This window comes from Pelodiscus sinensis, chromosome 2 (genome assembly GCF_052426305.1).
Source record: "Pelodiscus sinensis isolate ZL-2025 chromosome 2, ASM5242630v1, whole genome shotgun sequence".
NCBI lineage: Eukaryota > Metazoa > Chordata > Testudines > Trionychidae > Pelodiscus > Pelodiscus sinensis.
The window spans coordinates 209292110-209308163 of record NC_143053.1 but is presented as its reverse complement, the minus strand read 5'-3'; the positions used below and the strand labels follow the sequence as shown (position 1 = coordinate 209308163).

Here is a 16054-nt window from a genome sequence, read left to right as displayed (position 1 = left end):
AATTTTTCACAGCCAGGAACAATGTCGCTAAACCAACCTAATTTTCTAGTGTGGACTAGGGATGTTAAAATCTGTTTAATCATGTAAATGTATCTGTTGAAAATTTCAGTGGTTACATGTAGGGAGCCAATGCATGTGGGGAGCCAGAACACAGGCAGTGAGCGGGGGCAGGTAAGTCCCAAGGAGCCAGTGCACACAGGTAGCCAGCTTCTAAGCTGGCTCCCCTTGAGCACCAGCTGGTGGGGAATGGCAGGTGCAGGTGGCTCCCCAGGAGCTGGCTTGCACCAAGAGCTGGCTTTTAAGCCAGCTTTCTATGCATCGTGGGAGCCTGTGTGTAATCATGAAAGTTAATCGATGAGCCCTGGCTACAATTTCACATCCCTAGTGTGGACCATGCCTTAGTCCTCCCTCCCTCCCTCCCCCCCCCCTCTCTCCCTCTCTCTCTTCCCCCCCCCCCCTCAAAAATAGAATCCTCCATCCCCCAAAGAAAGAGCCTAATGGTTAATATAACAATTATTTGCAATGATTTAAATGGTGGTCAATATCAGCAAGCAAATATGAAAACCTTAGAGGGCCTTCAAATTACCATTCCACTTGTCATACATATAACAGATCTTGCAGGGCTGCAGGTAACCAGCTATAGTTTCTCCACTGGTTTAGGGAAATGTCCTAGTTTTCAGGCAACAGTGAAGCCTGAGACCTCTCCAACACTCTTTCCCTTCTAGATAGATCTCTGTCACTGAAAAAGTGGTGTTGGCATTTTCTGGCAACCATTACAGTGTGTCAGGGGTTTAAAAGATCTTCCCCAAGCACCCCTCATTCCCATCCATTATTCATCTATATCTTCTATAGTCCATCAGCTCCTAACAGCCCATCTACAGCCTTGTACGCTGCATCAGAATCTCCTCCTATGGACAATCCCTCTCTAGGATTTCTCCCTCTAGTAAATCCCACATCACCTTTCCTCCAACACTGCAATCCGATCTCCTCCAACCCACAGAACCCCTTCCAAACTTCTGAATTCTAAAGCATGCAAGGAATAGGTGTGTGCCTTCCTCAAATCTGCTCTGACTGCTGTAGGTGACCCTAAGGGGTAAGTCAAGGTTTGTTTCTCAATTAGAAATGTCACATATGGAGCAGCACAAATCTTGGCAGCTATGTCCAAGTGTCAAATATACTCTCAGTGGTATGGCGACTATATAATAATATCAACATTTTAAAACATCAGGTGCTAGTTAAAGTTTCCAGCTATCAGAGGAGCAAAGTTCTGGAACAGCCATCCAAGGTGAATAATTGAGGGGGAGGGGAGAACCTAACTGACTTTAAGACTGAGCTTATAAGTCAGTTTCTGATAAGTTTATAGAAAGGATAGTATGATGAGATTGCCTACAATGGCAAGGAAGTAATTAAATCAAGATTTCAGGAGTTCAGTAAGTCAGCCAGAAATTATTGGCCTACTACATAGTGGGTGAGGTTCTGTGGTTTGTAATGTGCAGGAGGTCAGACAAGAGGACCATATAGGTCCCTTCTGACCTTAAAGTCTATGAGTTGGTAGCAAAGAAAGAAAGAAAGAAAAAAAAAAAAAGATCCTTTTAGCAATCTCAGTTCTCAATTTTGAGTAGTTGAAATCTGTCTCAGATACAGATCGAAAATTCACAGTGGTTATTAAAATGATTGCATGGCTCACAGTTATATGCACAACAGAAAATATATATTGTTCTCATATCAGCATCTGCATATTACCTCTATTTAAACAAGTCATCGATAATGGAATGTTAACCATTAACTGAACCCTCTGTTCTTCTCACTTTTCTAAAATGATCTGTTTATTGGATCTATACCTAAATGTTTCCAGTGAGTAAGAATCATCCTTCCTCAAACAAAACCAAAAGCAACACATCAGCTGCTCTTAAGGATAAATTTGTTCCTTTTCTTTATTTTCGGACTAAAGTTCTTCCTTCCACTTCAAAGAAACGGGCATATTTTAACAGCTAAGAAGAGAAGCTAACAGCTTTAATAGCTATGTTTATGTACATTTATGTGCAATAAATTGCATGATTAATACCCTTATAGATTTCCATTTTGCCATTCCATGCACCCTCTTTTCTCCCTCTGGTTCTTTAAATTCAGAATGCAGGTTAGAGTTGTGCCATATTCTGATCTTAGTCACACCAGTAAGAGTGAGGCAGAATCTAAATGTTCACTACAAAAAATAAAGTTTTTAGGCCTTAATTGAAAATCGTGTCAGTGGGATTAAATACAATGTTGTCTTCCTGAATCCGAAGTAGCTCTGTTGTCACTATTCATGGCTTCAACAGGGAAGAGATTGTGTGATGAGCTCCATGCAGATAGATCACTGAAACTGTGGGAAGCTCATTACTGATTAGAGCCCACTGGTTTCTTCTTGCCAAATGAAATAATTTACTTTAAAACAGGCTGTCTGTGTTTCAGCGCTTAGTAGTCAATCTAAGAGCTCTCTCATTACTATTTCAGTCATTAAAAAGCATCCATTTACTATATAGTTGGGGTTGCCAGGTGTCTGGTTTTGAACTGGACAGTCCAGTATTTGAGGGTTCTGTCCAGGGAAAATATTAAGAAAATACCGAACATATAAAATGCCCGCTATTTTCTAATTAATAAAGCTTACCTATTAGGAGTATCAGTATCTAGTTGCAAACTGTCTGGCTGGTAGACACGCTCATGCTGCATGAGCATGTCTACCAGCCAGGCACTATGCAACTACGCAGAAGGTGGGGCTAGGGTGGGAGGGAATCCCTGGGGCTGGACTCGCTCATGCTTTGCTGGGACCGTGCACGCAATGGGTAGTGCCCCGGGATCTGCGTGCGCCCAGGTCAGTCCCCCTCCCTGCCAGCCAATTCTCTCCCCCCACTTGCTCCTCCCTGACCACTTCCCGGCCAGCACCCTGCCCCCCCCCGCCCTGCTTCTCATAAGCTGGTTCCCTCCCCCCCCACACACACACACACACACACATCCTCCTGGCCAGTCCCCCCCACCCTCCCATTTGAGATCAAGTGTGTCCGGTATTTTTTCTTTTTTAAGCCACCTGGTATCCCTAAATATAGACCATTCCAAGAACTGCTTATTACCTTCATCGTACTTGGTAACATCCAATCAAACGATCAGAGAAAAGTGCTTCAGAAAAATTATCACCCTCTGATGGTATATTCAAATTAAATCTGTCACATCACAGCTCTTATTTACAATGCTATATAATGATTTACTATGTAATGAATGGACAGTGAAAAGATGCATACCAGAGTGAAGCATTATGGACTATGAAAACTGAAACACTGGACATGTCCACCAGATGCATTTATGGAAACTATCTGATGTTTGTAATAAAATTGCCTCACTTTTTCTGTTATGAGATGACACTTCTTAATGTCACTCAAATAGTGCTTTGGTTAACACAAGTTTAAAAATGTATTTCTGTCAACATACAGTTGCTATCAGTCACAACTGAGGCATTGCAAAAGACTGAAATGATTCAGTTCAAGTCACCAGAGAACCTGGGGAAGAGAGTTAATTATTTAGACACACAGCCATGGCTCTGTTTTGTGATTTTTTTTAAAAAAGATTGGTCAATGGATAGTTTAATCTTTCACAGACTATTTGCCTGCAGTTGTGTAAACTATGACTGGTGTACACTCTTCTCCATGGCACTATTTGGATAGATAGAATGGACTGGTCAGAGCTCCTCTAGACCACTGAACATCAGTGAACCTTATCTTTGGGTTTTCTATAGCATCCAAGCACATTTTATAAAAAACTATTTTTCAGTAATAAAAAAAAATAAAAAAATCACATCTGATGAAGTGGGTCTTTGCCCATGAAAGTGTATGCTCCAATAAATCTGTTAGTCTATAAAGGTTCCACAGGACTTCTAATTGTTTTCGCAAATTCAGACTAACACGGCAAACCCTCTGATATTTTTCAGTAAAATGATGAAAAGATCAAATGTACTGTTTTTGTTCTATGCAGAAGGTTGGACAAGAAGGCCTAAGGGGAAATGTACGCACAAAAATTAAGATTTCAATGACTCAAAAATTAAATATACATATGAAGTAAAAAATCAATTTCCTGACATCATGATGCAGGAATACACTTGCAAATGATGTGGGATTTCAACTGAATACTTCTGAATAGAAGCCATACGTTAAAAACAGAACTTTCTGAAAATTTACTCCATGCTGTAATTATCTTGGTAACATATTTTTGAAGAAGCATCTCAGAAAATAGAACTCTTTCCACGTTTGGCGCAAATGAGAACAATACGGGTTAGTACATTCTGCATCTTCCTAGTCTTTGGCTGAAATTAGAGTTTTTAAAACAGATGGCAAAAAATTTGAGTGACAGCAAAGGTCCTTTGGGTTTGATATTCCCCTGCCTCTTTTCAACAGTAATGCTTATCAGCGCCATAAAATGTGAAAAACTCATATTTTCCTCAATTAATATCTACTAGCATCTGTAAAGTGATATGTCTCCATACTATTATTACTATTGCACTTGACCTTCATATTGTGAAAAAGAATACAATTATGATAATAAGCCAATTATTTTTATACAATATAGCAATCAAAGAGATCACCATTCCCTCCTGTTCTCATGACAATAAATGAACAGTCTGCCTTCATTCTATTGTCAGTTGCTGCCATGAAATCTTCATTACAATATTACTATGTTTTTGTTATTTATTTCTAAAATTAAATTAATATGGAATACAAAAAGCATTAAAAGGTCTAGAGTCTTAGAGTATTCATAGGAGTATTTGGTACATGAGTTTTATGAAAGGATAAATTTTACTTCTTGGTACAACTGCCTTTTTACTGAAATATTGGTTATTTTAATGCAACAATCTATATATTAGTTATTTTAATGCAACAATCTATATTTGAACAGTAAGTATGTGCCACACATTTGTATGTATCTACTGAGTTGAGGGCAATAAAGGTTTAGCTGCCAAGAATTTGGAATGCTGAAGAATATGCCTATAATCACAAACACAAGCCAGTGATACCTACATACCATCCTATATTTTGCACATGTGAAATATTTCACATGACACAGGAGTGGCCACCCCAGTGCCAGTGAGATCCAATCCTTGCAGGCACAAGTTACCAGAAAGCAGCTGTATTCACACCAACAGATTTCCCCCCCCCCCCCCATTTCAGTGTGTCAGCTGAAATGGTCATTAACTGACATCTACTAATATGAAGCAAAATCCTGCCAACTCTAATTATAAGCCAAAGTGATCATCTTGCTTGAAAACCCCTGTAATAAACACTACAAAACCTTATCCAATAATTCCTGCATCAAATCCCCTGTTGGCTCAATTTTTATATTTGGTGTATTTCTTTGTAGCCTGTTGCCTATAAAGAACAGGTACCTAAGTTATCAGGAGAGCAACTTTACCAGGCTCAGTAGGACAGAAAAAAAAATGCAAACTGACAAATGCAGAACAAACCTAATACAGTAATGACTTTAATCCACATAAAAATATCATAGACTTTAAGATCTGTTATACTGTGCAGAAGTTGGGTTCTATTAAAAATCCCATGCCCCAAGCTCACATTTCTAGGTCTGCAGAGTCATCATATAATGGATTTTAAAAGTCATGATATTTTTAAATATAAAAAACTACCATGGGCCAGCAATGAATCTTGTCCCACTGACATTGGGTGTGGGCAATTAGGAGTAAAAATTCCATACAATAGGGGGAAGATGAGGAAAACATTTAGCTGGCATTTTGGGTTTTTTAATTATATAGGAAGCTGTTTGAAGCAGTTGAGGATTTCTAATGTTAGAGTAAGTCTCTGGAAGATGGTTAACGAGCAAGTGATGCAAGCAAATATAAGTGATGAATTGCAGAGTTATGTGATCAATTTTTGGCTTAAGACAACACAAATGCACAATAGAAAATTAGCTATTTATCCTCTGATCCATCTGATCGGGAAAGTTGGCAACCCTATGTACAGGTTCTTGCTGCTACACCTCAAACATATTTCAAATTTTCAGGACATCAACTGAAAGATATAAAACTAACATTCCATATAAATCTGTTCCATTTTTTTAAAAAAGAGCTAACATACCTTTTTATCATAGGAAGATTCCATTCTCCAGTACTGAGCAGCTGTGATACAGTTGCCACTATTCCACTGCATGTTGGGACACAAGTACAGGAGTAAGGAGTCAGCCAACCACAAGGTAACAATGTCAGCATCAACCTATACATAAATAGACAAAGCACAATTTTAATAAGATACCCTTTGTTTTAGTGAATGATCAGAAGGAACTTCTGAAAGTATGTGGCCTATTGGTAAAGCCTGGTGATTCTCAATGTAAATCACGCACAACCCAATAATGAATTTAACCTTTTGAATCAACATTTCTATCATATGTGCATAAGCTAAATTCGTTGACCCTATTTCCAAGCTCATTTTGCCCTGTATGCCTCAGGAAACCATGTAATTTTCCTGAATGACTTAGTATTTAAGCTTGCATAGCATAATAATACCTGGGAGGCCATTCCACACATTTTTGATTGCTTGTGTGAAAAATTGCTGCCAGACATCTGTTCTGAATCTTCCCCCCCTCCTCATGCCATCTGATCCCATTACTTGCATTAGCCTGAAAGTTCTAATTTAAATTGACATTTGTCTGAATATTGTCCTAGTCCAATCCCATATTTTTCAAGATGGACTAAACAAGCAAAAGTCTGTTGCAATTTATCTGAATCAAAATATAAAAAGGCAAAGAGATCTATTATCTCTCCTCCTTCCTTAACTACCCTCAAATGAATTAGCACAAAGCATTTCCTGCTGCTAAATATTAAGTCTCACCTGCAGATGGGGATATACAATCCATATAGCAAACTGCTACAAACTTAACCAAGTACATATTACACAGTTTCAGTAAAAAGGAATGAAGGGAATAGTGCAATGGTAACCTGATACTGCACTTATACGAAACAGTTGTGAAGCCACCAAGTTATTCCTAGCTAGGAATAGCAGCCAAAACGAAGAGGGGGGAAAATATAGCTATATGTCGCATACACGTGATAACATTCTGCTCCACTCCACCCCATCTGAGACATACTGATGGAATCAAGCCCCATCTCCCCGGCTGAAGATTCTGATGTTGGGAGTGAGCCCACTGTAGATGTATCTTGCTCATAGTGCCCAGGCAGCAGGGAGGCATCCAGGGTTGGTAGACAGCTATCTTCAGTAAGAAACATACACCCACTGGTGCAGATTATAGGAGACCTCACTCTGCTCTAATCCTGCAATGGGTCAACTTTGGAATCAGGAAGCCATTGCTGCCTCTTTGGGTACCCCACTCTCTGCTTCAGAGATACTTCCTCGGCCGTGTCTATTCTCAACTTAACTTTCAACCCATCTTAGCCTCTTCTTTTGAAAGTAAAGGAGTGGAAATGCAAAAAGCAGAAAGAAATGTTTCAGCTCAAGGTAGAGCAGATTAATATAGTGGGGAAAGAAGCTATTTACTGGCATAAATAAGGCTAAGTTTTAGGTTAAATTAGAGTTACAATCTCTCACACTCTGCTGTACACCCCAATCTTACACTGGACAAAGCAGCATGGCATGGCTCTCCTTGCCATGCCTCCTCTGTGCTCTTCTTTTTCTTGAGAAGGAACCATTATTTGCCTTGATTCTTGACACTTACCAATGCCATGGGGAAAATACAGGGCACTAAAGTCTACCTCAACACCTTTATTTATTTATTTTTTTACAAACACTTCCATAATCTTCCCTCACCTAAGCGTCTAAACTAACTTCAAAATGGTTCAAATCTCATTTGGTACCTTTTCTGGAAGTTAAAAATCACTCAAATGTCCTTAATGATTTTCCAATACATTTCTGATTTTTCTTGCTGCGTGATATGAAAAAAATTGCTATCATTAGCAGTTACAATACTGTTACACCTACTTTAAACGTTTTGCCTGTAGGTCAAATCATAGAAAGACTTCACTAATAAAATGGTATATACAAGAGCTTAGAGCCTTTTTGCGATTTACCCATCCATTGTGAACTATTCCGCAGTGTGGAAGAACATATTGCATAAAAACCATCCTTCCAAAATTACTGTACAGGATTTCAAAACAAGTTAAATTTAAGATGAAGGGGACTCATGATATTATTTGTACACAGTGTCAGCGTGTGCACTAGTAGATCACTGGAGCAGTTCTTAGCTGAAGACATGAGACTCATCATAAGAGGGTATGCTTTTCAAACCGAGAAATCCCCATCACGTTGTAGCTCACTTGACTCTGCTAACTTGTGATATGAATTAGGTGTACCATTATGTTATGAGTTTAGATCAGGGTGAGGAACCTCCAAGACCACAAGCTAGATTCAGTTTGCCAGGGTTAACCCTTGGAGGGCCACCAGACACCTGGTTTACCTGAGAGTCCACAGGCATGACCACTCATAGCTCCCTATAGCTGCAGTTTGCCATTCCCGGCCAATGAGACCTGCAGGAAGTGGCAGCCTGGCCCATTTCATTTCCCACAGATACCATTGGCCAATAATGGTGAACCATGGTCACTGGGAGCTGAGCGTGGCTGTGCCTGCAGATGCTCAGGTAAGCAAAGTGCCTGGCAGCTCGCCTGGAGTTAACTATGGCAAACTGTATCTGGTCAGTGCACCGGAGGCTCCCCATCTCTAGTTTAAATGAAGAGTCTGAACTCTGATTTTCCCTTTAGACTATTATAATGTAGGCTGTTTCAAAATGTAACATTTTGCTTTTACTAACTGTAGAGCAGAGGTTCCCAATATGTGGCGCATACCCCCCAAAGAGGGCACAAAACAACATTGGCAGGAGCATGGCTGGGACCTGGCCCAGCCCCCACAGGGACAAGGCAGAAGCACCAGCCAACCCTGACTGCCAGCCCTGCTCCATGGGCTCCACTTCCAGTTGGGGTTGCTAATCCCACAGTCAGGGAACTGACCACCAGCCTCAGCTCCCAGCTTCAGCTCTGTTCCTACCCCCCATCTGCCTGCCCCACCAGGCTTGGCTCCCTTTCCCCATCCATGTCCTCCTCTCCTAAAGGTATGGCCCCTCTCTGGATCCTGACTCCAGGGTGAAGTGTCACAGATAAGAGTAAGGGGAGGCACCAGTAAAACATTTGGGGAAAACTGTTGTAGAGGTTCAATATCTGCCATTGAAAAAATACAGAATATATTAATTCAAGGCATGCAGTTATTCAAATAAAAACCCCTGACCTAAATTTACAGGCTATTGCTAAAACAGACACTGGTCCAGAAAAGGGATTTGACTTCAAAAGGAGTATGTGTGAACACAGGAGTATTCCCACATATATCCCTTTGAATCAGCAATTTGTCAATTTTGCAATCTCTATTCATATCAGTAAGTCACACAGGCTCATGGGAGCCAAAAAACATAACTATGAAAAAAAAAAGCCATGAATGTGTTTGGAAAATAAAATGAAAATTAAAGCGAGAAAGGAGAGCAGCAAAATACAGATCCTGAATTTCAGAAAAGCAAACTGCCTCCCTTAGGGAACTGATGGGAGTGGTATCTCTCACCTGGGAGATACCTCTCCAACACCCTCCCTGGGTCACTTCCTACTGGCATTGGAAGGGCTGTGTCCCATGTGGTTCCTGAGTTCTCTGGTTCCCCTGCATCTGGCTCTCCCTGAGGCTCCTCGGGCTATGGTGCAGTCTCCTGGGTTTCTGGTTCCTGTCACCCGGGTCTCTGAGGGGGGTGGTTCTGATGGTCCTAGTGAAGGTCCTTCTCCTTTGGTGTCCAGCCCAGACTAAGCTGCACTACTGCCTTTTGTGCTGTCCTAGCATTTGGAGCATGCCCAGTCTGGATGGAGGAGTGGGACTTCCTCCACCCACAGTGGCTACATCTACATTGCAGGCTTCTTTTGCAAGAACAGTTTTGTGCAAGAATTTTTGCGCAAAAGTACTTGCACAAGAGTGTGTCCACACTGCCATGTGCTTTTGCTCAAGAGATGTGCTTTTGTGGAAGAGCATCCATGGCAGCATGGATGCTCCATTGTGCAAGAAAGCTCTGACAGCCATTTTTGTCATAGGGGTTTCTTGTGCAAGAAACCCGTTGCCTGTCCACACTGACTTCTTACACAAGAGATCTTGTGCAAGAAGGCTTATTCCTTGTGGGGAGAGGAATAAATCTTGTGCAAGAAGCCCTCTTTTCTGACACTTTACTGTAAATTTACTTGCACAAGAACTTACGTGCAGTGTAGATGCTCCACAAGTTTTTGCACAAGTTTTAACCCCACCTGATTCAGTGCAGGGTAGGCACACCCCATCTCACACAGGAACAAACCATCCTGATGTGCAGTAAGACCAGCTTGGCTTATCAGTGAAATGCTTGGTGAGCTTCAACACAAAAAGAAAGCTTACAAGAAATGGAAACTTAGAATCATAGAATCCTATGGCCAGAAGAGACCTCAGGACCAACCCTAACTAAATCATCCTAACTCATCCTCAGTCATGTCAACTTGGGAGAGATGACTGGGGAATACTCTGAATATACTGATGAGCATGTATGGGTATAACCAGGATGGACAAAGCACAATGGAATTGCAGCTAGCATGGGATGTGAAGGTAGCAAGAAAGGTGTCTACAGACAAGTTAGCAATAAGAGGATGGTCAGGAAAGGTGTGGGACCCTTACTGGATGTGAGAGGTAACCTAGTGACACATGATGTGGGAAAAGCAGAAGTACTCAATGCTTTTTTTGCCTTTGTCTTCAGTCAAGGTCAGCTCCCAGACTACTGCACTAGGCAATGCAGTATGAGAAAGAGGTGGGCAGCTCTCAGTAGCGAAATAACAGGTTGAAATATAATAGATTGGTCTGGGGCACTGCTGAGAGGGTCAAATCAGGACTACTTGCAGCCCAAGACTGGGGTTCTCCTCTATAAGGCACCAAACCAGTGAATCGTGTCAGCAAGAAGTTGCACAAGCAAATCCCCTTAGAGTAAGACACTCCAGCTTTAGCTGTGCCACAACCAGCACTCACCCTACACTGATGAGAGCTTATGCATACCAATCTTACCAACTCTGAACAGGTTCTTCCAGTCCCAAAGGACCAGCCACAGTCCCAGGTCAATTTATACCTCAGATCTTACGCCAAAGAGCATGCTGTGCCAGTCCTTTAGAATCTAAAATCTAAAGGTTTATTAATAAAAAGAAAGACAAGTTTGAAAGTAAGACTGTTAAAGAAAACACATTACATATATCAATCACCAAGTTCTTCATGTAGGCTCTTAGCAGAGATGTAACAAACTACTAGCTTAAAAGTCTCTGGAGCACATCCTAAGTTAGGACGGGTCAACAAATCCTTTCCAGCCATCTGTCCTTAGTGAGGATGCTTCTGAAAACAAAGATGGAGACATCCCCAGTTTCCTTTTATCATCTTGCCCATGCAGACGGAAATCTACTGTTCTCCTAAGTGATGGTACCTCTTAAACTAGAGCTGATCACATGATCAAGTGACTGTCCATGTCCTCATGGCAAGCAGCCATGGTGCACTTGTTGGTATACAGGATCCCAGTTGCATTCCTCTGGTGTTTATTGGCAACACTTGAGAGTCATTGTCCATGCAGCATCACTATTTAGCATAGCTCTTCACTGAATAACCACTCCTCACAATAGGTGGCCGACACCTAATGCTGTCTCCCAAACAAAGAATATTTAAAGTCTAAGTACAGAGCCCATATTCATAACTTTACATATATAAATCATATAAGTATATGAGTAGCATACATAGACTCACCATAGCATAAGCTTTTATTAGACACCTCACTTGACCCACTTTGCATAGGATTTGGGGCAAACACACAACAGTGGGTGCAACAATGACCTGCAGTTTTCTATTAAAATCCAAAAACATGGCACAGGCTAAGAAATACTTAAAAAGTTGGATATACAAATATCCATGGGGCCGGATCTAATGCATCCAAGGGTGCTGAGGGAGTTGGCTAATCATTGGCCATTATCTTTGAAAACTCATGGTGATCGGGGGGGTTCTGATGACTAGAAAGAGGCAAAAGTGCTGTCCATCTTTAAAAAAAGGAAAGGAGGACAATCCAGGAACTACAGGCCAGTCAGCCTCATCTCAGTTCCCCAAAAAATCATGGAGGGGATTCTGAAAGAATCCATTTTGAAGCCCTTGGGAGAGAGGAAAGTGATCAGGAATAGTCAACATGGATTCACTAAGGGAAAGTCATGCCTAACCAAGCTGGTTGCCTTCTATGATAAGGCATAATTGGCTCTGTGGATATGGGGAAGGTGGTGGACGTGATGTATCTTGACTTTATCAAAGCTTTTGATACAGTTTCCCATTGTATTCTTGCCAGCAAGTTAAGGCAATATGGTTTGGATAAATGGACTGTAAGGTGGACAGAAAGCTGGCTAGATTGTTGGGCTCAATGGGTAGTGATCAATGGTTTGATGTCTGATTGGTGGTGTCTGTCAAGCAGAGTGCTGCTGGTGTCAGTTCTGGGAGTCAGCTTTGTTCAACATCTTTATTAATGATCTGGATGAGGAGACAGACTGCAAAAAAAAATGAGGAGTACAGGATCTTTCAAAACGGGGCATTTCTGTTGAAAATGCCCCATCTAAACTACCAGGGTTTTTTTCTGAAAAGCCCCGTTTCAAAAAAAACAACAACAAACAACAACAACAACAACAAAAACACAGCCGCCATTATGCAAATGACGCACGGGATATTTAAATCCCAGCTTCATTCACACTTTTGATAGGTCTAATTTACACCCTTCTGCCAACAGAGGGGTGTAGTTTAGATGTAGCTTGAAGGAATGGGTCCCATGAAACTGGATTTACTATGCAGTGTAGAGACAACCAGCATTCTGGCAGTCCAGCATGAAGCATGATGCCTAAGCAAGGCTATGGAAAGGCATGATAAGGCTATCAAATGGTGTCATGAGATCAGTGACACTCAACATATGCGTACAAGTACTAGGTCAGCAATATGAATACTATAGGTTGGACATCCCTGGTCCAGCACCATCCGGACCTGACCAAGAGAATTTGCCAAACTACAGGAGATCTCCTGCCACTGGCGCCCAAGCCCATTGCCTACTGCTGGCATCCTTCCTAGTTCTCCCCCACCCTCAACCTGGCTGGGCTGCTTGCACAGCTTCTGCCAGCTTCCTGGGCAGCAGAGGCTCCGGCCTTGGCCCCACACTCCAGGGGGCTGTTGCGGTGCTCTGGCCTCACACTGCTGTAGGGCTAGATTCCAGCCTCACACTCCCAGGGGCTACCGCAGTGCCCCAACCCTGCACTCCAGGAAGCTGCCAGGGTACTCAAGTCCCATGCTACCATAGGGCTTCCAGTCTCAGCTCCAAGCTCCTGGGAACTGCCACACCAACCTGCACCACTGTAATCTATGGAAATGTATAATTGGGCTGGAGTTTATTTGGATTTGAAAATGGAGTTTGTGGGTCAGCCTTGTTGGTATACAATCCTGTCAGCCTAACCAAAGGAGGGGGGCCGAGGGGTTTCTCTGTCTAAAGATTCCCTCCACTTACATGGTTGCACTCATTACCAAATGCTTTGCACCCATCACCAAATGCTTTGCACTCCATTCCAAAAGAGCTGCACAGGACCCAGAAAGCTCTGCACACTGCTCAAATGGTGTTGCACTCAGCCCTACTAACATCTTCCCGCCTTTTTGTCTATAAATACCCTAGCTGTGATTCTTTTGGGTTTGGTCCTTTGGGTTCAGCTTGTGTCATTGTGTAGGTACACTAGTAGTATGTTTTCCTATTTGTCATTAAACGTATGGAAGAGTGATTGAATAGTGTGACCATGTGGGTGTAGATAGTGGTTGTCCTTCCACTGGGATTAGTTTCCTGTGGAGAAGTCCCGTGTAAATGATAGCCCAGCACAGGATTGGCTACTGAGGGTTTACTTGACTCCCTATTGAATTAATACGTGGAGAGCGGAAGTCCCTTCGCTAACGAGTCCAGATATCTGCACCTGCCAGGCCGGAGGATAGGATCCAGAGTATCATCACGGGATTGCCTCACTGTTCCTCTGCCGAGGCTTCCTATTAGCCAGAGCATACAGGTTGTAAGCTCCAAAACCTGTGTTCAATCACGTGGATGTAATGTAAGCCTTGCGTATTGGGGATATTCTGTCATCTTTTCTTCTGGGATAGGGTGGGCAAACTGATATTTCATGTGTTGATCTCTTCAGATTCTTTACAATATATGGTTTGGCCCCATATCTTGTGTCTGACATTTGTTTTAAAACCCATAACCAGTGATCGATACGGCCTCGGGCGATCCCTTCTTCTGGGACTTGGGACAATTAATATCTCCAAGTGTCAGGGCGTGCCTAATTAGATCTCTTAATTAATCATTACTGAGTCCCAGGGTAACACCACTGGGGGACTCTAGACTGGTCTCACTGCCATGGGCTGCTAGAGGCTGCTGTAGGGCCCCAGCTCTGATCTTGCGCTGCCCGTAGCTGGGCTGCTGACCCTATCGCCCTGGCCCCAGCTGTTCCTCCTGCCCTTAAGCTCCCAGCTCTCTGGTTCAGGAGCAACCATGGTCCTGCCAAACAACAGATATTGCCAGACCAGAGACCAGGGGCGGACTGGCTGTGTGGGACACCGGGAATTTCCCAGTGGGCCATCCTCTGAAGGGCCGGCTGGCAGCTGTTGGAGAAAAAGGGGGATTGTGACTGGGCACCGCAGCCCAGCACTTTAAATTCCCCGGCGCTGCGTGTCGGCCATGTACAAAGCCCAGTGGGGCTGAAGGAAGTGCATGCGCGGCATGCTGAAACGCAGCGCAACAGGTAAGTGGGGACACGCCCAGGCATGGCATGACCTCATGGCCCAGGACTTTAAAAGCACTCAGCCCAGAGTTGCACCACATGGCCCAGCACGTGGTCTGGAGCACCGGAAGCAGCTGGGGCCTGATCACAGACTCCAGCCCCGCAAACTGGAAAACAGAAGGTAGGTAGGGATGGGGGGGTCAGAGATGACAAATCTCTATTTTGCTTGCTGTTAACACTTTAACATTACAAATTAAATTAAGCCACATTTAATTTTAAAATTGCTTTGTAGTTCATATTTCACATGCCAAGTTTCAGCTTGAAGCAAGTTTTTATAAACATGAAGAATGGAGTTTAGAATAAAATGCTGACAAGCCCTAAACTACAGCAATCCTAATAGGCTCAGCTAGAGGGATGATTGACTATTCTTGACATTTACAAATAAAGCTAAATGGATGAATTAATTTTCGCAAAAACACAAAACATCAAAGGCCAAGGATTTGACATTTCCTACGACCCTTTGCACAGCTTCAACTTTCAGCTTTCTGACAAACACTGTTTTCAGGCGTCAAAGGACAGTAATATTTAAAACTGGAGGATTTTTTTTGCATAAGCCAGTAAGCCAAAACTGTTTTTCCATTACTTGCAATATTCATTTCACTGGAGCTGTACAGTTAAAATGTAAAGAAGATTTGGGCCACTTAAAAAAAACAATATTCTTGATTTATGAAAAGAACAAATGGAGAGAGTCAATTCAAGTAAAGGAAAAGAGCTAGTTCCAAACACAACTAATGACCAGTGGCTTTTCTAACAGAGCACTTAGTCCAAACAGGTGCTTCAGACGCAATGAAGTGTGACTTACTATAGTATTATCATTTAGATACAAAGAATCTACAATCATCTTGAAATCAGAATGACATGAGCAGGCAAACAAAACTGCTTTAAATATGACTCAATTTATTATTTTAACAGATGGACAATCACTAAGAGAAGCCAACTTTCCACAGAGGGACCTAAACAGAGGATTCTTTGACTGATATAACCACCGCAGAGTTCCTAAAAGAAGAAAACCCAGAAAATAAATTGAGGAAACAAACCTCAAAACTCTTCTAAGTCAGAAGGGGCTGAGGTTCTTCTCTCATGGAGTGAGGTGGTACTAAGAGCGAGTAAAGGTGGCAGATTCCAGCTTTCTCTCTGTCCTATCCTTTGAGTCTTCATACACTT

At 42.3% G+C, this 16054-nt stretch overlaps 1 protein-coding gene across 1 annotated transcript in view; it reads right to left on the bottom strand.

Moving 5' to 3' along the window:
• THSD7A (thrombospondin type 1 domain containing 7A) overlaps positions 1–16054 on the bottom strand; it is a 540091-nt gene that overhangs the window by 445670 nt on the left and 78367 nt on the right. The window contains exon 3 of the mRNA XM_089776685.1: positions 6111–6245. The gene's annotated coding sequence lies outside the window, so the exon portion shown is untranslated. The remainder of the gene's footprint in view (positions 1–6110; positions 6246–16054) is intronic.